Source organism: Mustela lutreola, chromosome 2 (genome assembly GCF_030435805.1).
Source record: "Mustela lutreola isolate mMusLut2 chromosome 2, mMusLut2.pri, whole genome shotgun sequence".
NCBI lineage: Eukaryota > Metazoa > Chordata > Mammalia > Carnivora > Mustelidae > Mustela > Mustela lutreola.
In genome coordinates this window covers 198,301,424-198,325,011 of record NC_081291.1, presented here as the reverse complement: position 1 = coordinate 198,325,011, position 23,588 = coordinate 198,301,424, and the positions used below count along the sequence as shown (strand labels likewise).

General features: G+C 34.3%; 1 long non-coding RNA gene across 2 annotated transcripts in view; it reads right to left on the bottom strand.

Annotated features, from left to right (window-relative positions):
- Nucleotides 1–209: 209 nt before the first annotated feature.
- LOC131825263 (uncharacterized) overlaps nucleotides 210–23,588 on the bottom strand; it is a 111,747-nt gene continuing 88,368 nt past the window's right edge. For both annotated transcript variants that reach the window (XR_009351179.1, XR_009351178.1), the window contains exon 3: nucleotides 210–2,649. This is a non-coding gene — a long non-coding RNA (uncharacterized LOC131825263). The remainder of the gene's footprint in view (nucleotides 2,650–23,588) is intronic.

Genomic DNA, 23,588 nt, shown 5'->3' with positions numbered 1-23,588 from the left:
ATACTCATGACACATTACCTTCTTGCACAGAAATTGGCTCAATCAGATAAAAGTGATGAAGTATTCCTCGATGGCTCAAGTGTGCTCCAAGGAAAGCTAGAAGGTTGTACAGTTAACTCCCAGGGTGTAACTCTAAACCATACAACCTACTACCTCAACCCGGATGCACACAGCTTCCAATGTTGCTTCAAACTCCTTATCATATCTTCAGTCAGCTCCTCCAAATATGGCGGCCATATACCTATGGGCTTGGCAAGGATGTAGATATAATATTCTAACATTTCACCAATAGACTTAATATGTGTCTACTAGGATTATCCTAACCTCTTGGGTTTCCAGCATACAAAATGTCCCCTGACATCTCTCCTGACATATAGTTCTACTAGCAATTAATAATATTAAAAGCCAATAAGCATTCAACTTCATTTAAGAGAAATCAGCTCAATAGTAATATATAAATCCAGTTATAGCTTTTACTTTTTCTTATTGAAGCTGATGAGGTGTACTAACCACTACAATGTGAACTTAAGTTTCTGAATCGTTTCTATTCAGCTCTTGTTTCAAACCTTCTTATAAAAAATTCAAGTTTCTTAAGTAACTTACTATACTTGGAATCCAACTTTGAATGGCTATGCTATAAACCCTTCCTAGAGGTCAACAATTGGAGGTTGCCTCTAAAGACCAAAGACGGTTAATGTACACTTGAGAAATAAAGGAAAATATAAAATACTTAAAAAGTAATCGACTAAAGTTTAACAGGAGTTTGGCTGAGATATTATTTAACAGCATTTGGCTATAGCATTGTGTTAGATTACCACACTGACACAGACCCATAGAAGCGAGCTTGCGCAGTCCATTTCACCACAAGATCGGATCTACGGGTTTATGCCAATGGGCAACATCTCACTTGGGCTCTCTATTAATGCAGAATTTGTTGTAAATATCTGACAAAATCAGATGAAAATATTAATATTGATCCTTCACCATTAATATTTTTAATGCTAAAATAATCTTAGTATGCATATTCCCAGTTAAAGGCCTTCATGAATATTCTGCACTAAATACAGGTTTATATACATGAGAATTTAAAGAATCGTATACTGAAATATTTTACACAGATTACTTTTGTTTTAATGGGGAATATTTTGGATTTGGACTATTCTAATTAATAATGAGTTTTAAAAGAAAAAAAAAAGGATCCATACATGCATGTATGAATTATGTAATTGTGAAGCATGAATGTAGTATTACCAGCCTATAATTAAGACCAAATTAACTATTAAGCTAATTGTGTAAGGCTCAGACTGTGCTTGTTTTAACTCTTTTATAAAACCTCAGTTAGTGATTTTAAGGAATGGGTAACATTGTAACTTTCTCATAAAACAAGGGAGATCTTGTTGACTAGGCAGAGAACACAGGAAGTCACTAAAAAGTCTTAAAAGTATACATATGTGTCTATAGTTGGAATAATACTGAAATTAACAATATTTGGATAAATATCAGAAAACTAAAATTAATGACATATTAACAACATTATTACTATTAACAGTGTTACTACTACTAAAATTTATACTTCAGATCTACTGTATGGAAGAAGATCTAACTTGCCTCTTAAACACAATAAATTTATTTTTTAAAAAGATATTCTTAAAACATAACATATAGCTACTTACAACTCTTACCTGGTCAACGGGTTGGGCAAAAATAAATTGTTATTAAAAAAAATATTTAAACCACCACACAATAAGCAAACACACAAAGAATAAACATAAAGCCAGCCACATACACGTTTTTTAAGATTCTTAAGCTCAACAGAAACAAAACTGTAAGTTGTACAATCATTAATCGTTTCACTCATATCCAGTATATTTAGCATTTCTAAACTATATCTTCATTGTGAAAAATAGTAATACTACATAAAAATTGCTTCGTGTTTTTGCATGTTTTGAAATAAAATAAAATGTGTTTTATAGACATTATATAGATAATGTGGTCTATGTAAGTTTTTACCATTATTTATTTTCTAATTATTCCCATACTTGCTAAAAACTATAGTAAAAAATCAACAGTCATAATTGCATTCAATTATAGTAAAAATATCTTAACATGTATTCATAAACTTAGATGTGAAATAAAAAGCAACATTTGTTTTGGTTTTATCATAATTATAAGAATGTATATTTTGGTTTCATTCTCTTATTAGGTCATATTTTTTAAAAAGCACAACTTTATTACCTCCCTCCAGATTTCACTACCTTTTTTATGGTATTACAAATGAAAAAATATATTTTTTCTTTTTCTAAATTACTTTCTAGTCAATCGTTACATTAATGGATATATAGATATATGAATGGATATACAGATACATAATTCCAAGGGACTCAGACTGCACATTGATCATAAACTCAGACAAAAATTTGTCACAAAGGTAGGTAATAGTACAAATTCTCAAGCCATCAATGAAAATCCCAACAGATAGATCCATAAAGACTATGAAACGAATTCTTAGAACTAAACACAGTCAACACTGTTTTTTTTTCTTTAAAAATATTAAAACAGCAAATTGCTCTTTTGTTTTTTATTTTTACCTGAGATGATTTTCTCCTATGATCACCTTCTTCACTTCTCATATCCATTTTAAGTTTTTCCCTAAAACAACCACAAAAGGAGAAATATCAGACAATTGCTTGTCTAGGAGGATCATCTGGCTGGATGGTGGGAATGAAGGTAGATGATCGAGAAGAAAACACAATATCAAAATGGGCAAAACCTTTTAAAGTATTTTTTTAAAGGCTTGGAAGACTCCTAGAGCCCCACCCAAGGCTACTCATATGACATATAATGTGGTTTCATAGTTTGCTTTTACGCGTTCATTTTGGTTGGTGTTGTTTTCACAGTCACAGTTTTGAAAGTGAAAGGAGGCATAGCTGTTAAAGAAGCGACTAGGTTTTGCACAATGAACTAGTGAAAGCTGAAAAGAGATTTGGATTTGGCATGGAGCTTAATAAGATAATTAAGAGTGTAGAGATTAATGGCTCCTAAAAATAACATTTAAAATAATGTTTTTCAACTAAAGGATCTTGAAACATGAAAACAGGTTTATAAATGTTAATTAAGCCTGTGAAAGTTGACGTTCCATTAACTGAGGCAGCATAAAGGAACAAGAGCTATTTCTTAAATAATTAGTGAACAATAACCGATAAACTTAATAAAACGTTTTATTTGAATGTTATCATATATAGGGTAATTGTAATTTCCCATAATTCTTCATAGAGTGACAAAAAAAGGAGGTAGAAATCATCAGTTCTATAATATTTTCTCTCTGTTTCCCCTACATACTTCCAATATGATAAAATATGATTTTAAAAGCACAACAGTTTGCTCAAAGTTTATTCTTTTCATGGAGAATATTATAGCATCAATTCTTAATATGCAAATTATAGCCTTCATTTATACATGCTGTATTTTTAAGAAGTACTTTCTCTTTTTAACAATTTTTAAATATGTTTAGAAAGAGTTTTAATTGAAATTAAAATAGGTGGAATACATCTGCTAATCCTTTCCCATTGAACCAGGCAAAACTGGTTTTGTTATAAAATGCTTAAATTACTTAGCAATTTATTCCTACAAATAGACAAAATAATTAGAATGCAATGCATTTATCTGCTGAGCCAATCATTGCTTTAAACTTAAAACAAGTTTGTATGTACTTTTTCCACTGAAATACTTAATGGATATTTCCAACGCTCTCTGCAACTGCCCTAAGACAAATGCTTCTTTTAAAATATATTTTAAAAGAGAGTATTATTGTGGAACAAGCTTCTTTTCTACTTAGCAACTGAGAACATGATCTTTTCATCCTTACTTCGGTTATACTAAAATCCTGGTAAATAATTTAAATACAACTTCCCCAAACTAATTTTATTTCTCACCAGTTTACTGTATCTCCTAATATGATCCTTTTTTAGAAGTCCAAAAAGTTTCTTCTTTCACGTTTCAAATTATGAGTCACAGCAAATAAAAGATTTAGTTTCTTTAAACAACTAGGATTAAATGTTCACTTTTCTTAGATAGCAAAAACTAATACTGTACACGAAAAGCACAGATAACATATTAATGTCTCTCCAGACTTCGACATATAACCCAAATAAAACATGTACCATCTTTTCCATAGACATTTTTCTATTTTTACGTAAGTTTCTATTCTAGTCAGGATTAGAGCAAGAGAGCAAAAGGAAGAAGTTAATAAGAGTAAAGTGGGTGATGAGCTAAATAAGAGTACATTGAAAGTTCAAGGATCCCCTTTTATCTAAGAGTAGGCTTAAAAAGAAACAACAAAAAAAGTTATACCTGATATGAAAGGTGCGATTTCACCAAGTGCAATACATTGCTAATTATGCCATAGTTTTGAAATAATAAAAATAAGGAAGGCTCATTTGGTTATGTTGCCTTACAAAGCTGCTTTACAAAGCCCGATGTCTCTGTAGGTATACAAGCCAATGTTTGCTTTTTTTTGGTTTGTTTTGGTTTGGATTTTTGTTTGTTTGTTTTTGTTTTTGTTTTTGAGCAGGAGCGTCTCATTTTTTTTCAGCACTCTTGCATGGAGTAGAACAAACTCAGATTTTTTTTTTTTTTTTCTCTTCAGGGCTCCTGTTATTTCTTGGAAAAAAGGATCAGGGTGCTTGTCTTCTTTTTCTTCCTTCTCGGTATTCCAGGCACAAAGCACTGCGCAGAAGCTGCACCAATCCTTGCTGTCCCTGGCAGCGGAATGGTAGAAGGTAGGAGAGACCAGGAATCCTTCCAGGCTGAGCTGACTTTAGAAATGAGGATTGCACACGTTTGTCTCCTGAACCAAAAGGGTGAGAAGGCAGGGTGCCAGTTTGCTACACGGCTGCAATGATCTCATGCTCAGTGCTGCGGCCGTCCTGTTTGCCCTGTTCAAATGCCTGTTCATTATAAACCAAAAAAAAAAAAAAAAAAGTACTTGGATTCTTCAGCAAGCAGAAAGGGTATTAACATTAAAAAAAAAAAAAAATCAGCAGTAAGAAAAGCCAAAAAACAAAAAGCACATACAATTTTAGGATTCACTTGTTATGCCTCAATATTCTGTTTATATTTTTCTTTTTTTTTTTTTTCCTATTTAGAGATAAGCAGCAGAATTTATCAGGCGTGAAAGGGACAGCCTCCTGGTGGCCTGCCAAAAACCCAGAATAAAGGCGAAGTTGTGCTTCAAAGCTCAGTCGCTTGCTGAGTCTGGCTAAAGTCAAGTATTAAGATCCACCATTTTCTGAGCCATGCTAGAAAAGAAGAAAAAAGTCAGGACGGTTGCTGCTTTCCAAGTCTCGGTTGGCACCATCACAAAATCTCAGTCGTAAGGTCACATGATTCTCTGCCAAATGTAGAGTGCATTCCCATCAACCATTCTGCTGATACTGCGAAGGCAGCTATTGTCTCGTTTAGACCCAAAGTTCAGCCCACTCTTCATTGAATTAGCTGAAAAACGCATCACCTTTGGGGGCTGGGAGTCATGGAAACGTCTACCTGGCAAGCTGCCCACTTTTTCTGCCCATCAACCAGAGATGGAATTGTGCTGCCTAATGCAATGATGACTTGGAATGTGAAGACTCGTCCAAAGTGAATCTGATTCTTGCAACGCCTGTTTCAGTTTGCACAGAAAACTCTGGCTTCTTTTATTTAAGGTGGGGGGGGGGGTAATCTTTCCTACTAACTGTAGCAAATAGAGGTCTGAACATGCCTACTCTGCAACTTGATTTCACAACACACCCAAATGGTTCTCAAATGAAAAGACCGAAGCCCTGCAAGTTTTCTGAGTTAAACGCATCCCTTCCTCCGTCTCCTTTTTTCTAACTAGTAAATGCAACAAGCTCAGGACATTTGTTGTAGTCTCTCACATTAAGGTTTAAAATCTGTGAGATTCTTCTCGCTTTCTCTTACTTTCTGATTTTATCTGGCACTGATTTTGTACTGCCTGGCCACAAAATCCACCCGCAACAGTAGGGATGCATTATAGCCACCCCCTTCGAAGTGGTCCCCGGAGAGAGGCAGTTGTCTCCTCGACCACACAAAATCTTGCAACTGGGTTCTGTGGTAATCTTCATCAGTACCTAGCACAGCTGCTGTGTAAGTTTGCTGAGAGTGACTCATGTAAGAAGTGCTCTTTCTGTTCCTTCACTAGCTACAGTTTGTCGGTTTGGCACGAAAGATGCCTTGGAAAGATGTAGGGTATGTTATCAACACCTCTTAGGCAATAAAATGAAATGGTCCCCCCGCCCCAGTGAATTTCCATTCCAGCAGGCTACGAAACTGTCGGTGGACGAACATTTCCAGACTTCCTAACCAAACTATAGTGAATTCAATCTTTCACCATTACTTTAAGCAGACTCTAAAGCCAAACGGGAAAGCGAGTATTATGATGAGTATTTAAACCAAACATACTCAGGGGTACTAAGAAGAATCATGTTCTATTACCTGCATTTAAAAACGGTTCAAGGATGGGAGATTTGTATCTCAAGTATCGTTACTTGCAAAAAATTTAAAATTATATTCAGGACTTCACAAAATGATGGACTAACATTACCCGCCGCCATGTATGCATGCCCACACATTGCACATCACAGGACAAAGATTTTAAAAGATCATCAAACCATGATTAGCTTAAAAACTCATCATCCCCCACCCCCCAACACACACACATAAAGATTCCAGGATCTAGGAAACAGACTGTAAAAACAGTCTGTGGTCTTTTTGTGTCATGTTCTTTAGGTCACTTTCTTTAGAAGTGACAGGAGCGAATGTGCACGGGTGCACACACATACACACACGGGAACCATTCTGGTGTCCTCTTCATTTGTAATTCAAAATTCAAACAGTGCTACACCATAAAGCAAAAACTGACACGTGTGCTGAAATTAAAATTGCTTTATTCTAGATTGAGGAATTCCGGGCAAATTTTGCTAATGCCCTAAGCACATGCTTAGGGTGCCCAGTGGGAATCAAGCACAGGCGGCAGACACATGTGTCCCATGCTCCAGCACAGCAAGAATAAAGGAGATAAGCTCTCATAGAATGAAAAATTTAAATTTTCAGTTCTCATCCCCTTATTCAGCAGATATTTATTAAGAACTCATATGTGCGTTGGCCTTGTGACAGGCACAGGGGAACAGCAATGAATCACGTGAACATGCCCCCATGCAGAAGTCATTCAATGAGAATTTTCTAGTGAAAAAAGCTTACTTCTAAATGTAAGAGTTGCCATAAAACACTAAAGGAGCATTTATTGTTGCTAAAGTAGTCAAGAAACAAACTAGAAGAAATTGGAAGGTAGAAATGAAATGGATATTGAAAAGTACATTATGGATAGACATGGGTTCTTTGTCTCAAATTTTCTTCTTAATGGAAAATTTATTAGTTACTTTTTCTTAATTCTGTTTAAGTTTCCTATAGAAAACAGGGCAAAAATTGTATGCTATCCTGCCAAATAAAGAATAAATAAAGAAAAAAGAAAAAAAAAGGAAATGGGAGGATTCACTTCCAGGAAAATGTGGTAGACAGTTTTTCCTAATCTTCCTGCTAGGTGCAAGTACATAGTACATAAAACAAATATCAGGAGATTCTGAACAATAGAGAGTAGAGGAAAGAACAGCCAGGGACTTCAGAACCCAAGGAACAACACTGAGGTGAGTTCCCTGGATTTTATTTTTACCTCATCTATCCAAAACTTAGAGTGGAAGAAACCAGCAACCCAGAGACACCAATTGGTGCAGACCAGAGAAGCCTCAAGAAAAACCTGTTCTTTGATGCCAAAAGACCAGGAAAGGAGCAGCCTAGAAAGACAGAAAGCACTGGGGCAATACTACTTTGCTCTAGTCAGATATCACAAAAACAGCCACCCCCATACCTGCAAAGGCCCATTGAAAAGTCTCCTGCAGACACTTGGTAGCCTAGAACAAAGCATCCCAACTTCCTCTCCCCAACCATAGAATGGGGTAAGGAAGTCTGAGTAGGAAACTGGAACTTTAGTCCCTGTCAAGGGATAACAAGTTCCCTACCCTAACCCAATGTAATGGCAGTGGAGCTTACATAGGGATCCTGGACTTCAACCTGAACCCTACAATACTGAGGTGACTTTCTCCTTCCTTACTATGGTTGCATTAGACAGAGGAAGCCTAATGGAGGTCCAGGACATTAGAAACTGTCCAACCCTACAATTTCCCAATCTGTAAGGTGACAGCAGAGGCCATGACGGGGTCAGTAACAAACCATTGATATCCCTCCTAGCTAGGAAAGTATCAGTGGAGGCCTCCTGGGGAATAGGAACTCTCACCCCCACCCAGCAGGAAAACAGAGCCTTCCCACTCAGGTGTCAGTGCTATACCTGGCAATGACAAGGTGTACCCCCTTTCTCTGCTGGAGTAGTGTCAGAGGAAGCTAGCTAAAATAGAAGGTTTAAATAATATCCAGAGTCTCATAATACACAAAATGTCCAGGTTTCAATGGAAAATCATTTGTCATAAAAAGAAGCAGAAACACCTCAAACTGAATATAAAGAGACATCAATACTTGTGAACACCAAGATAAGAGAAATTTTAGAATTATCTTACAAAGATTTTAAAGCAGCTATCGTGAAAATGCTTTGATGAGAAATTATGAACATTGTGGAAACAAACAAAAAACCTTATCAAAGAAATAAAAGCTCTCTAGAATAAGCAGATAGAAATTTGAGAACTGACAAGTATGATAACTATGATAAATAAAAAAATGAAAGAGGCAAAGGAAAGAGCCAGTTCAGAAGGAGAGAGAACAATAAAAATGATCCAGTCTGAACCACATAGAGAAAATACACTTAAAAAAAAAAAAAAAAAGTAAAGAGAGACTCAGGCCACTGTGGAACTATAATAAAAGATAAAAGATTTGTGCCATTGGAGTCCCAGAAAGAGAAAGGAGAGAGGACAAGTCATAAAACATGCTAAAAAAATAATGGCCCTAAACTCCCCAAATTTAGTAAAAGGCATGTAGATTTAAGAGGCTGAGCAAACCACAAGCAAGAGGAAACAAAGGCATTCATAACCAAAACATATCTTGGTCAAACTTCTGAAAACTAAAGACAAAGAAAAAATCTTCAAAGCAGTAAGAGAAAAAATATAATCTTCCTTCAGAGGAAAAACAATTTTGGTAAGTAAATTTCTCATCAGAAACAGGGAGGTCAGAAGTAAGGAGTACAACATTTTTAATGGGTGAGAGAAAGAACTGTCAATCCAGAATCCTATGTCCATGGAAAATATCCTTTAGGAATGAGGTGGAAATCAAGACATTATCAGATGAAGGATGAATATTAGAACTCTTCAATAGTAGCCCCACCTTGAAAGAATAGTTAAGGAAGTTGTCTAAACAGAAAGGAGATAATAAAAGAAGAATCTTGGACCTTTAGAAAAGAATAAAGAATTCAGTAACAAAAATATGAGTAAAAATAATAGACTTTCCTTCTCTGAGGTTTTCTAAATTATGTTTGATGGCAGATACAAAAATTTAACAATGTCTGATGTGGCTCTAAGTGTATGTAGAGGAAACACTTAAGCTCATTATAAATGGGTATGGATTAAAGGTAAAAAAAGGGAGGTAAAGTTTCTGTACTTTACTTGAACAAGTAAAATGAAGACACCAGTATACTGTGATGTTATGTATATAAAATCTAATACATAAAGCAACCTCTAAAAAACTACACAAAGAAATACACTGAAAAATACTAGGAAGAGGAAATTCTAAAAATTCTAAAAAGTATTTAAATAACATACAAGGAGGCAGGTGATATGAAAAACAAAGAGAAAAAAACATAGACTCAACTGGCAGGCTTAAGCCATAACATAATTAAATTGAGGGATACCTGGATGGCTCAGTTGGTTAAGCCTCTGACTTTTGATTCAGCTCAGGTCATGATCTCAGGGTCATGAGATTGGGCCCACGTGGGCCTCTGAGCTGGGCTGGAGCCAGTTTAAGTTTCTCTCTCTCTCTGCCCCCACCTCCACTCTCTCTCTCTTAAAAAAATTTTTAATTGAATGTAATACGTCTGGATACACAAATTAAATGACAGAGATATGCTTAGTGGATTTTAAAAAAATGTGGCTTAATTTTGGACACAGTAGTGTCCAAAAGGAATGCAATTCAAAGACAATGATATACACAGATTTAAAGTAAAAACATGGAAACAACATATGTTTTTACATATATGTACACATATATACACAGGAATATGTTATATATATTTATATACACATATATGTATTACATGTAATTCATATACATTATATCTATGTCTTATGCAAACATTGATCAAATAAAACAGGAATAACATTAGTATCAAATAAAAGAACTTCAAAGCAAAAAATTTACCAGAGACAGAAATATACATTATTAAATGATAAGAAGGAATATCCAAGAAGAAAACATAACAACCCTGAATGTGTATACACGAAAGAGCTACAAAATGTGTGGAATAAAAACTGGTAAAATAGAAAAAAAAATAGACAAATCCATGGTTATAGTTGTAAACTTCAACATACCTACTACAACTGATAGAAAATTAGCAAGTATATAGAACTTAATATCATCAACAAACAGGATCTAATTGATATTTTTAGACCATACACCCAACAATAAAAGAACTTACATTCTGTTCCAATGCCCAAAAATATATTCCAAGATAGGTCATATCCTGGTCCGTAAAGCAATTATCAACAAAACTGAAATCCTACAGAGTGTGTTTTCTGACCAAAATGGAATCAAACCAGAAACCAATAATAGAAATACAAAAGAAAAATCTCTAAACATTTGGAAGCTAATTAACGCACTTATAAATAGCCATAAATCAAAGAGGAAATCAAAGAAAAATGCACTGAAGAGAGTTAAAATGAAAATAGAACATAGCAAAATTTGTGGGACACATTTGCAGTACTCAGAGGGAAATTGATAGTACTAATTGAATATATCAGAAAAGAGAAAAGTCTCAAAACAATAATCCATACTCCAATCTCAGGAATCAAGAAAAAGAAGTGTAAAATTAAGTAAAATAGGTAAATATTTTTATTTTAAAAAGGTAAAATAATAATAATAATAATAATAATAAATACATAAAGTAAAATAAAAATAATAATATAATAATATAATAGTAAAATAATAACAAAATAATAATAATAGCACAAATAAATGAAACTGAAAAACAGTAAAACAGTAGAGAAAATCAATGTATCCATGAGTTTGTTCTTTGAAAAGATAGATAAACTTCTTGCCAAGCTTCCAACATGACTGACAAATAAAAAAGAGAAAAGACACAAATTGCGAATCAGGAGTGAAATAGGCATATCACTACAGACATCTAAAGACAATAATGGAAAACTACAAGCCCTAAACACAGAACTTAGACAACTTAGATAGAGTGAACCAATTGTTCAATAATACAAATTACCTCAACTCACCGAATATGAATTAGATTATTTGCATAACCATGTATCTATTGAGGAAATTGAATTTGTAATTTAAAAAAAACTCTCTTAAAAAGAAAACTCCAAGCCTAGATGGTTTTGTTGGATAATTCCAACAAATATTTAAAGAAGACTTAGCACACACATATTCTACACTTTTTGGTGTTTTTTTTTAGAAAATACTAGAGGGGACAATTTCCAATTTATTTATGAGATGAATATTATCCTGATAGTGAACACAAATATCAGAAAAAGAGAAACACATAGACCAATATCCCTCACAAACACTGATTTAAAATCTTTAATACTGTATCCCATAAATAGCATTCAGCAATATATAAAAAGTATTATATGCCATGATCAGTTGAAGGCTATTCCATGGATGCAAGTGGTTAAATATTCTGAAAATCAATCAATATAATCCACCATAAATAGGCTAAAGAAGAATTATCACATGATGATATTGAGAGATGAAGAAAAATTCAGGACCCATTCATGATTGGAAACTCTGACAACTAGGAATAGAGGGAAACATCTCAATTTGACAAAGATCTTCTATTTTTAAAAAAGAAAATGCTATAGTAAGCATTCTACTTAATGGTAAAAAACTAAATGCTGTCCCCATAAGATCAGCAATAAGTCAAGGACATTCACTTTTACCATCTATTCAGTTTAATGCTTTGAGTTTTATTCTAGCTGGAGTAATAAGGTGAAAAGAAAAAGGAAATAAAACATAGAAACATAAATACAACATTAATTTAAAATAATTCAAAATGTAAACACTTAAATATAGGTCTAAAAAATGTATAGAGCTTGTATGCTGAAAACTATAAAATGCTGATGAAAGAAACCTAAGAGATTTGGAAAGACATACCATGTCCATGGATTGCAAGTCTCAACATAGTAAAGATGTCAATTCTTCTCAAATGGATATAAGGGGAAATTTTTGGCAGCGATAGATAAAATTATTTCTAAACTTTATACTGAAATGCAAAGGAAGGAACTAGAATAGCTAAAACAATTTCAGAAAAAAATATATTGGGAGGAATTGTCTAATTTCAAGATGTATTATGTAATAGTATATTATTTAATATACTGACACTGGGTTTAATATTATATATCTATAAAATAGTGTGTCATTAATAATAAATATAACAATAGATTACCATTTGATTGTAATCAAGACTTAGGTATTTCAGTGAAATAAGCATGTCAATCAATGAAACAGAACAGGGAAGCTAGAAATAGACCCACACAAATATGACCATTTGATTCTTGACAAAGATGCAAAACCAATTCAATGGAGGTAATGTAGTCTTTTCAACAAATGGTAATGGAGTGATTGATCATCCACAGGCACAAAAAGAAATTTTACTTATATCTATACAAAATTTATACATCCTATACAAGAATAAATTCAGAGTGGATTACAACCACTCTGAGATATTAGATATTTGCTAGATATCAGAAATGGGTAATGCAGTATTTTAAGTGGCAGAAATGCATTAGTACTATGTAAGTATATGATCCTTAATGTACTAATCTCGGCAATATGTGTAATGAGGACTTTGAGTAACACTTATTTTAAGTGTCCTCTGAGAAATGCTAATTTACAATGAAACACCTATGGAAGTACATGTGACATCTACATGAATACCAAATGAATTCATTTTGATCAATGCTATTACAATGAATATAAAATGAATATAATTATATTACAATGAATTATATTACAATGAATATAAAATATACTTTTATGTTTACAGGTAAACATAAAAGTATAAAACTTTGAGGTAATAACCTCAAAGAGAATCTTTGGGATCTAGGGCTAGGTCAAATGTTCCTACAATTGACACAAAAATCACAATCCATAAAAACTGATAAATTGTCTTTGTCAAAATTAAAAACTTTTGCTCCATAAAAAAGTCCATTAAAAGGGTGAAAAGACAAGCTGCAGATTGGAAGAAAATATTTTCAAACCACATACCTGACAAAGGACAAGTATCTAAACAATATAAAGAACTCTCACAACTCAACAGTAAAAAAAAAAAAATAATAATCAAATAATCCAAATGGAAAATGGGCAAGTGATAAGAAGAGACATTTCATCCAAGAAGATATACATCCAAGAGGATATGGCAAGTAAACACATTAAAAGACGCTGAACAGCATTAGCCATTAGAAAAATGTGGATTAAAACCATGTGATAGCACTACACCCCTATTAGAAGAGCTAAAATGAAACAAAGCAAAATAGTGACAACCCCAAACATTGGTGAGGATATTGGATCACTCATGTTATCGGTGATGAGAATGTAATATGGTACAGCAACTCTGGAAAACAATCTGTCATTTTCTTTTAAAAACTAAGCATACGCCTGGGTGGTTCAGTTGGTTAAGTGTCTGACTCCTGATTTTGGCTCAGGTCATGGTCTCAGGGAGGTGAGACTGAGCCCTGTGTCAGGCTCCATGCTGGATGTTGAGCCTGCTTAAGATTCTTGTCCTCGCTCATCTTCTCCTCCTCACCTACTCTCTCCCCCAAACCTCCTCCCACCCCCCCAGAAAAAAGAAAAAACAAAACAAAACAAAACATGCTTACCATACAACCCAGCAATTTGGCTCTTGGGCATGTATCCCAAAGAAATGAAAATTTATATTCATGCAAAAACCTGTACATGAATATTTACAGCAATTCTTTTCCTAATAGCTCCAAACTGGAAACAGCCCAGATGTCCTTTAGCTGATGAGTAGTCACAAACAAACTATGGCACATCCATAGGATGTGATACTACTCAGCAAAAAAGAAGAACCAAGTGTTGATATGCTCAGCAACCTGGATGATTTCAAGAGAATTATGCTGAGTGACCCAAGATTACGCTGCAACTCCAAAGGTTACATTCCATATAACTAATTTCCAAATTCTTGAATAATAAAATTATAGAAATGAAAAACAGATTAGTGTGTAAGGGTTGTTAAGGCAGGGGTGGGAGTGCGATGGAAGGGGTGTGACAGTAGAAGGGCAGCATGAGGAATCCTCATGGTGATGGAAATATCTTGGATCTTGAGTGTATTCATGTCAGTATCTAAGTTGTGATACTGTACTACAGTTTTCAAGATGTTACCACTGGAGAAAACCCAATAAATAATACATGGTATCTTTCTGTTTAATGTCTTACAACATAAAATGTTAGTTATCTCAAAATAACAAAATAAACAGTTTATCTTTTATTTTTTCTTTTAAAGGAACAAATACACCAAGGCGTCTGCTTTTACTGACTGTGAGCACTGTTCTTGTGTGATTGTCAAGAAAACACTCCTGGAAAAATCAGAATGTACCAGCTGATTATTGGTTTATTTAAACTTGAAATCCCAGAGTGTCAGTCAATGCACACTGATTTGATCAGCTAGGAAAAAATAGCTTAGGGAAATGTTCTAAACCAAGGGTCAGCAGGCTTTTCTGTAGAGGGCTAGATAAGAAAAGTTTTAGGTGTTGTATGTCATAAGCTCTTTATTGCAACTGCTTGACTCTGCTATTAGAGCATGAAAGGAGTCACCAACAATGCATGAAATGAAGGAAAAGGGTAGGGTTCCAGTATACTTTATTTCTGGACAACAAAATTGTAATTCATCAATTTTTTACATACAAACAAGTTTGCTTGCTTTTCCACACATATATTAAATATAAAAAATCATTCTTAGCAAGTAGACTACAAAAACAGGTCCTGGATTTAGCCCAGGGGCTACAGTTTGCTGACCTCCCAGCCAAATTACTTTTTTGGACTCATCTATTGCATGAGTCAGTTTCATTTCTTTTTTCTCTACTTGAATGTCTCCTACATTTCAGAAGCTGCTCCCATTTTTAGGAATTCCCCCATCACCGTCTTTCCATCTATGTTTTCCTTGCTCACCATATCAAGGGATATAAGCACAAGTTTTATTGTTAAAATGTGGCGCTTGGGACAAAGTAGAAAATTGAATAAACATCAACTTTTGTTTAAATTTCTTCAAAATTTTGGTAAGAAATAATGCTGCCTTTTACTGTGCCTCTTTAGTGATCCATGCTCTGAGAATCTTTAACAGAGGAAATTGCATGAGCAAACTACTTGAAAGATTCTAACTTATTTGAACCAGAAGTTGGAAAGTTGGGGAAAAAAAAAAAAAAGGACAGAAACAGGGTGGGTGCTGTGGCATGGATAGGACGTTTTTCAGAGGAAACTGTAAGAGTTCTCATCACAAGGACCAACCCCCAACCCCTACTCTTTCTTTTCTTTTTATTGCATCTCTATGAGAAGATAAATATTAGTGGAACAAATTGTGGCAACCATTTTATAATATATGTAAATCAAACTACCATGCTAGATGCCTTTGGCTTAAAGAGCTGAAGTATGCCAAATGTTCCTCAATAAGAGTGGAGAAAAAGAAACTGGTATGCTGTGGTTGCAGGTGGCACTTGCACAGTGGTGATTGGGTAGTGGGGTGGTAAGAAGAGATGGCATTAAAAAGCAGAAAAGAAAAGGAGCTCATGACAATAAAAAAACATACTGAAATTATTAAATTAGTTAAACAAGGAAGCCATTAAACTGAGGTGGCTTAATGTCTGAGTAGCCTTCATAAGCAATCCCAAACCTAAGCATGTAATGCTTCAACTTACCCAAGGATGCCCAATCACAAACCAACAACTAGGCTTTTCCAAATATAGCAACTACTTAAGCAATAGCCAATCAAATAATTTCTTGCTTTATTTCAGTGTCTTCTCTATAAAGGTCTTTCCCTTAGTTCCTATTGGCGGAGCACTTTTGAGAGTTTCTAACCACTTTTGGTTTGGTCCTTCCTGATGTGAAACGATTTTTGCCCAAATAAATGATTAAATTTTTTTCATATGCCTCAGTTTATGTTTTCACAAAATAAAGCTTAAGTCTGAAGGAAATAAAACCACATCAAACACAAAGTGAAATTTAAAAGCAAAACCTAGATGGGAGTAAGAATAATATATAATAACTTGTATATTCTTGTAGTCAAAATACTTCATTGAGGCCATGGGGGTGAAGGGGTAGGCTTCTAATAGAATTATTATTTTCATAAAAAATAAGATTTTTTCCACAAATTGTTCTTAGAGACACTATAGAATGTAGTCATTAAATCATATAAATGGAGTCCTCAAATAATATTGCCTAGAATTTCTTTAGAGAATTAGAATGAATAAACAAAGAACAAAGCCTTTTTTGGAATTAAATAACTTCAAATAATTACTAAAGAAATTTAAATAGATTATTATTTTTACGCTTACAATAACTAAAAACCAAGGCACATTAAGAACTCAAGACCATTCATTATCTTTTTTTATCAAATGGAAGCTGATGAAAACATTTCAATTGGAATGAGAGGTTTCAAATAAATATCATTATTAATTAATTAATAATTAATAATTAATAAATATAATTAATTATTAATTAATTTAATAGATATAATTATAATATAAATATAATAAAGTAAGGTGAGGTTTTACTATACTGATATGAGTTAATATGTATACTTAAAAATCATGTTAAAACCCTTTAATGGGGGTGCCTGAGTGGCTCAGTGGGTTAAAGCCTCTGCCTTCAGCTCAGGTCATGGTCTCAGGGTCCTGGGATCGAGCCCTGCATTGGGCTTTCTGCTCAGCGAGAAGCCTACTTCTCCCCTCTCTCTCTCTCTCTCTGCCCACCTCTCTGCCTACTTGTAATCTCTGTCTGTCAAATAAATAAATAAAATCTTAAAAAAAAAACCTTAATAGATAGATATGAATAGAGAGGTATTAGTATTTATTGAGCATTCTCAAATTATAAGTCTGGTGCTAAGCAATTTGTGTGGTTCAGTTGATAACTCTAACATTAGCTTCTCTAATCCAACATTTATGAGCATGAAGAAGATAACACATGTCTAGTTATCTTTGCTGGTATAACGCTACCCATCACGCATTGGGGAGAAGAATGCAGTTTTTAAGTGTGTAGTTAACGCTGGTATTTTAAGCGATTTAGGGTTTTAACCATTACTTTTGTAGTAATTCTGGAATTATATATTTCAATTTTTATTTTTCCAAAATAGAGAATTTGAGTAACATTCAATTTTCATATTGCATACTACCTAAGTAATTTTAAATGCCTTTTCTGCTGCTTTTGGATATCTGGCCTCTTCGGACCTAGAAATTTGGCCCACAAGTAATTAACAGATTATTTTAGGCTTTGGCTAATTTATAATTTAGGGTGCCAAGATTGTCTCCCAAAGGAAGGGCCCAAGATAAATTAATACAAGATTTAAAAGAAATCAAATTCAAAATGTACGTTATAAATGCTCTACTTTCTTGGATCTTTTAATAGGTTCTAGTAATATATTAAGAGATTGAAAAGGTAAATAACATCAAGTTTAAATTAGTAAATTTGGGAAGTTAAAATGTTACAGACTGGGGCGCCTAGGTGGCTCAGTTGGTTAAGCATCTGCCTTCAGCTCAGGTCATGATCCCAGGGTCCTTGGATCTAGTCCAGCATTGGGCTTCCTGCTCCACAGGCAGTCTGCTTCTATCCCCTGTTTGTGCTCGCTCTCTCTCTCTCTCTCTCTCTCACATCTTCTCTCAAATAAATACAACCTTAAAAAAAAGTTACAGACTGGTAAAACTGTTGGTTATGTTATTAATCTTTGTTTTTTTTTTTAATTAATCTTTGTTTAAGAAGAACATTTATCTTAGGATTGCCTGAGTCGCTCAGTTAAACTTCTGATTCTTGATTTTGGTTCAGGTCATGATCTTGTGGTCCTGAGATGCAGCACTGCATCAGGCTCTACACTCATCTTGGAGTCTGCTTAGGATTCTCTCTCTGCCTCTCCCTCTCCCACTAGAGCTTGCTCTCTCTCTCTCACCTAAATATATATATATATATATATATATTTTTTTTTTTTTTTTTTTTTTTTTAAGAAGAAGAGCATTTATCTTAAGTATGTATGATACTTTACTTCCGGACTTACATATAAGTGAGGCTCACATACGAAGCAGTCTTGTAAGTCTAGCATCTTTCTTGAACACTTAATAGCTATGCCTTATATATCAACTAATTTTAGCTTTCATGGGAAGGAAGAGCTATAAGAACTTCTGCTTAGCAAAATGGGAATTTTTATTAGAGTTAAGCAACAAAGACATAAAGCCAAGGCATTCGTTTCTACTTAATGGGGGGCACCATGAGGGTTTCCTTGACTTGATATTAAATATTCATATAACTTCACCAACTGCATCTCCAGAAGTAAGGGGTTAAGCTTTTGGAAACAAGCAGAGCGTAAGCCAATGGTGTCCAGTTAAGACCAAGTCCTAGATCTAAGGCAATACTGGCAGTACAGTAGGGAAGGGCATGACTTCATTATTCCCTTTTGGCCACTGGATTATTTGACAGGACTGTTTCTCTGCAGTCAGGTGAGTATGCCCAGCATAATATAAGGATGCTTGGTGAATCAAAAACAGAGTAATTATTAATTAATGCTATTCCCAGGAGGGTAGAGGTACTTCATTCTACAATATACAAAAGTGTCTCCACCTCAGTTTTCTGTTCACCACATCTCTCTAGACCGTTTTCCAATGTTTGTTCTCAATTACAGATAACACATTCTACTTTAGAAGTTACATATAACCTGATTTTATCCTCACACATGCACTGTGTATTACTGATACTTTAAGATAATTTTGATTTCAGATAAAATTGCCCTCCACCTTCCCACTAACTTGTAGTTGTGCTGGTGTAGTGCCATTCTACAGGTCTGGATATCTTCTGTATGTGTGATGACAGATTCTCCTTAAAAGGGGTGTGGCTGAACCAAGAGTGGGCAGAATTAGCAAAACATGGGTTATTCATATGCTGACATCTGTAGTCAATTGTGTCAAATTTACTCCAGATCCATAATGGGAATTCTCCAGATTATTCCCATATTGGTGGTCTGACTACAATCAGTCTTTACATCTCTCCAGGAGAACCGAATGAAAATTCCATGGGATGCTTACATTTGAAACTATGTCAGGGGCTCCAGAAGGAACTTACTGTTCATATTTTGCAAGCAATCTTTTTTCTATTATGACATTAATATGAGTGACAACATTGTTTTTTGTGGTTGTTTGTTTATCAACAACCTTCATTTTGTGAGTAAAACAAAGATAATTTTATTCATATTACCTTCATGAATAAAGAGCTTTTTTATTTCCCAAAATGCTATGTGTAACTAAAAAAATAAATAGAGTGGAAGTGATTTGTGCATGAATTGAACACAGTTTAATCGGTTCTTTTTTCTATTGTTCCCTACTTCTTTGGCTATAAGAAAGATCTTAGAGAACTATGGATTTTATATGACATTATTAGAGAAGGGAATATTCCACATATTATTTTCAGAATTGTAACTTTATTCCATTAACAAAACACAAATATATATATATATATATATATATAAATATATATATATATAATTGCATATTTTGACTTATCAAACAGAACATATTGTTACAATTTTTGTTTTATAGGTAGATTTAGTTTTCTAGGTGTCATTAATATGAATTAGTTATTGAACTTCAGTTAAACATAGTGTCCCAGTTCTATACTGGAGCAACAATAGTTTTCACAAAGAAGAGGGTGCCTCAAGAGAATGGAAAGACAAGCCACTTACTGGGAGAAAATATTTGCAAAAAACCTATCTGACAGGGGTGGGTGTGTGTGTGTGTGTGTGTGTGTGTGTGTAGGTTATCCAATATACATAAAGAACTTTAAAATTCAACAATAAGAAAACAACCAACCTAATTAAACAATGGGCGAAAGACCTTAAGAGAAACCTTATCAAAGAAGATGTAGAGATGGTGTATATAAGCATATGAAAAGATGTTCTGCATCATAAGTTACCAGAGAAAAGCAAATTAAAACAACACTGAGACAAAACTTACACTTACTAGAAGGGCCAAAATTTGAAACACTGACACCACCAAGTGCTGTCAAGGATGTGGAGTAACAGGAATGCTCATTCACTGCTGGGGGGAATGCAAAATGGTAGATCCACTTTGGAAGACATTTTTTTTTCTTATAACTAAACATGCTCTTGTGCTCATTGGTATTCACTCAAAGGAGTTAAAAACATACGTCCACACAAAACCCTACACACATATATTTACAGCAGCAGGTTAGAAGGAAGGATGTGATAATGAGCACACAGCATGGTGAAGCTACTCTATATAATATAATGACAATAGATGCCATTATATATGTGTCCAAACCCAGAGAAAGTACAACAGCAAGAGTGAATCCTGATGTAAACTTCATGGACTTTGGGGGATAATGATGTATCAATTTGTTCATCAACTGTAACAAATGCACAGCTCTGCTGGGGGATGTTGGTAATGAGGGACGCTGTGCATGTGTTGGTGGGCAGGTGGTTTTTTGCAAATCTCCATATCTTCCTCTCCATGTTGCTCTGAACAGAAAACTGCTCTTTAAAAAATCTATTAAAAAAAAAAAAAAAAGAATGTGCTTCCTTAACTTGCCATAGCATCAAGTGTCTATGTGGCTTATTGTGTGCATAGCATAAGGTCAACACAAGTTTTCTAACAAAGACTTTGGTTATTTGTCTATAAGCTATGTGGTTTTTATATATTTATATTGTATTACATATTGTATCATACATATTTCATAATTTGGGTTTCAACAACTTCATTTATTTTTCTTTCTTTGTCAGGTTGTCAGGATGTAAATTTTTTCCTATCTGTCAGGGTCTATGCCAACTCCTTATTTACTGGATTTATTCTGCTGTGGCTCAGAAAAAAATAACCAGAACGTTATAACCGTGTCAAGGTTGCCGTCATTCCTTTAATAGTTAATAAATAATGAGTATTGCATATGTGTAAGGCGCTATGCAAGAAATAGGCCCATATCTTCAGAAAGCTTAAATCTTGCAGAAATGATAAAACATGCCAAAAAGTTCTTATTTTTAAAGATTTATTTATTTATTTATTTGAGAAATCGAGGGAGAGAGTGGCGGGGGGAGAGGAAGAGAAAGAATTCTGAAGCAGATGCCCTGCTTGATCCCAGCATCCTGAGATCATGACATGAGTGGAAATCAAGAGTCAGATGCTCAACTGACTGAGCCCCCCAGGTGTCTTACAAAAAGTTCTTTAACATAAGGACGGAAGTTTACCTTCAAGCAAGTTATGACAGTTAAGACATGAGTACCTTTAAAAGTGGGATGTGATTGAGAATAAGTGTAAAGAGAATGTTGGGGGGGAAGGGGTCAAAACAAAACTTAGACGAGCTTTATGTGGATGTACACACTGATGGTAAAGTTAAAATCTGTAAAGTAAGAAGAATTCTGTGACATATTTCAAAATTCACTCTGTGCTTTCAGTATTACAAAAAATCGTGCACTTGATGGGATGTGTGCTGCAAACTTTGTCTGACAGTGTGATGTTATCTAGAAGGCACCAAAAGAAGTAAGTGTCTGGTGTAGTATCTGCTCTAGTCAATCACATACCAAACTTCAGACCAAAGATAGAAAAGAAAAAGATAAAGTTCAGATGTGATGCATGTACATGAATAAAATGATCATTGCATATTTTGATTAAATAGTTCAAGTGTGACACAAGGTAGACCTGCAACCCTTAACTGTTTTCAAAATAATTTTGAAGTTGATTTCTAAAAAACTCCATGCATTGTTTGTCCAAATGTATGTTTTCTTATTATTTAAAAACAGAAAATGATATGAAAAGAGAAGAATATGTATGTATGTGTAGTGTTATTTACTTCCAGCTAAATGATTAAAAGTATTCCTTATGACGCTTTCAATTTTAAAGAAAAGGAACATCTTATTATTTGTTTTTTCATTTTAACATAGGAAGAGAAGAAACTAGATCGGCAAAACTTAAAAGTAGTATTTACATATGTTAAATACATACTTTGGTTAAACAATCTAACAACTTAGAATCTATTTTAGAAAGAAGCGCACAGTGCTGTCAGATTTGGGGTCAGATTTGACTAATTTCACTTGCTTTATTCACTTCACAAACTATGCATCAATGCTCACTATACTTAACTGCACATATTTGATTTTGATAATGGTAGTTCCTGAAAGATAAATTTCCAGGGTGCAGAGAACAGATCTACTTAACTATTCAGCCTGAGCTTCTGAAATGTTAACATGTGCACGTGTATGTACAAAAGTTTCCTACATATGTTGATCAAGCATGGTCAATATGTTTTATTTCAAAAGGTTTATTGCTTAGAATACTACAAAACTCTTTTCCCCATATACATAATAAGCATCTAAGAATACATTTATACAGTCCTATCACATTTATACAGTCCTATCACTATTTAAAAACTGATTTCATACTTGACCCTTCCTACTCCCTTCACTATCATTTTCCCAAATCATAGTAAAATTCCTTTCTTCAATAGGGGTAGTGAACTGTGGAAGTATTTTTCTTTCTTCAGTTGTAGGTATTCATGCTTGCTAGTAATAGGGAACTAAATAACAACTTAGGTCAAGGAAGTGCTTTTTATTTTTATTTTTTTAAAGGCTTTTTAAGATTTCTTTGAGAGAGAGAGAGAGACAGACAGCATGAGCCGGAGGGGCAGAAGGAGAAAGAGAGAAAAAAACTCAAGCAGACTCCACGCTTATTGTGGAGCCTGACGTGAAGCTCACTCTCACAGCCCTGAGATCACGACATGAGCGGGAATCAAGAATTGGAAGCTCAACTGACTGCACCTCCCAGGCACCCCAAGAAAGTGCTTTTTAAAGACTGGGGACTTGCTACAGAAGGAAGTCTCACCACCATAAGGACACCCATATGTCCCTCTCATTTACTTAGATAGGTTTCAACAGAGGCAGAAAAACTGTGTGGAAGGATCCTATAGAAGAGACTGCCCTGCTGATACAGGGTTGACCAGATATTCTGATGCCCTTTTTGCATCGTGACCCTGGGTAAGTCATTTAATCAGTGCATGCTGACTTTTCTCTCCTTCACAACAGGAATAAAAATAATTACCCTATTCGGTTAATGAAAGAACGAATTAATTAAACTAAAAGGGTTAGAATAAGCCTAGTACAT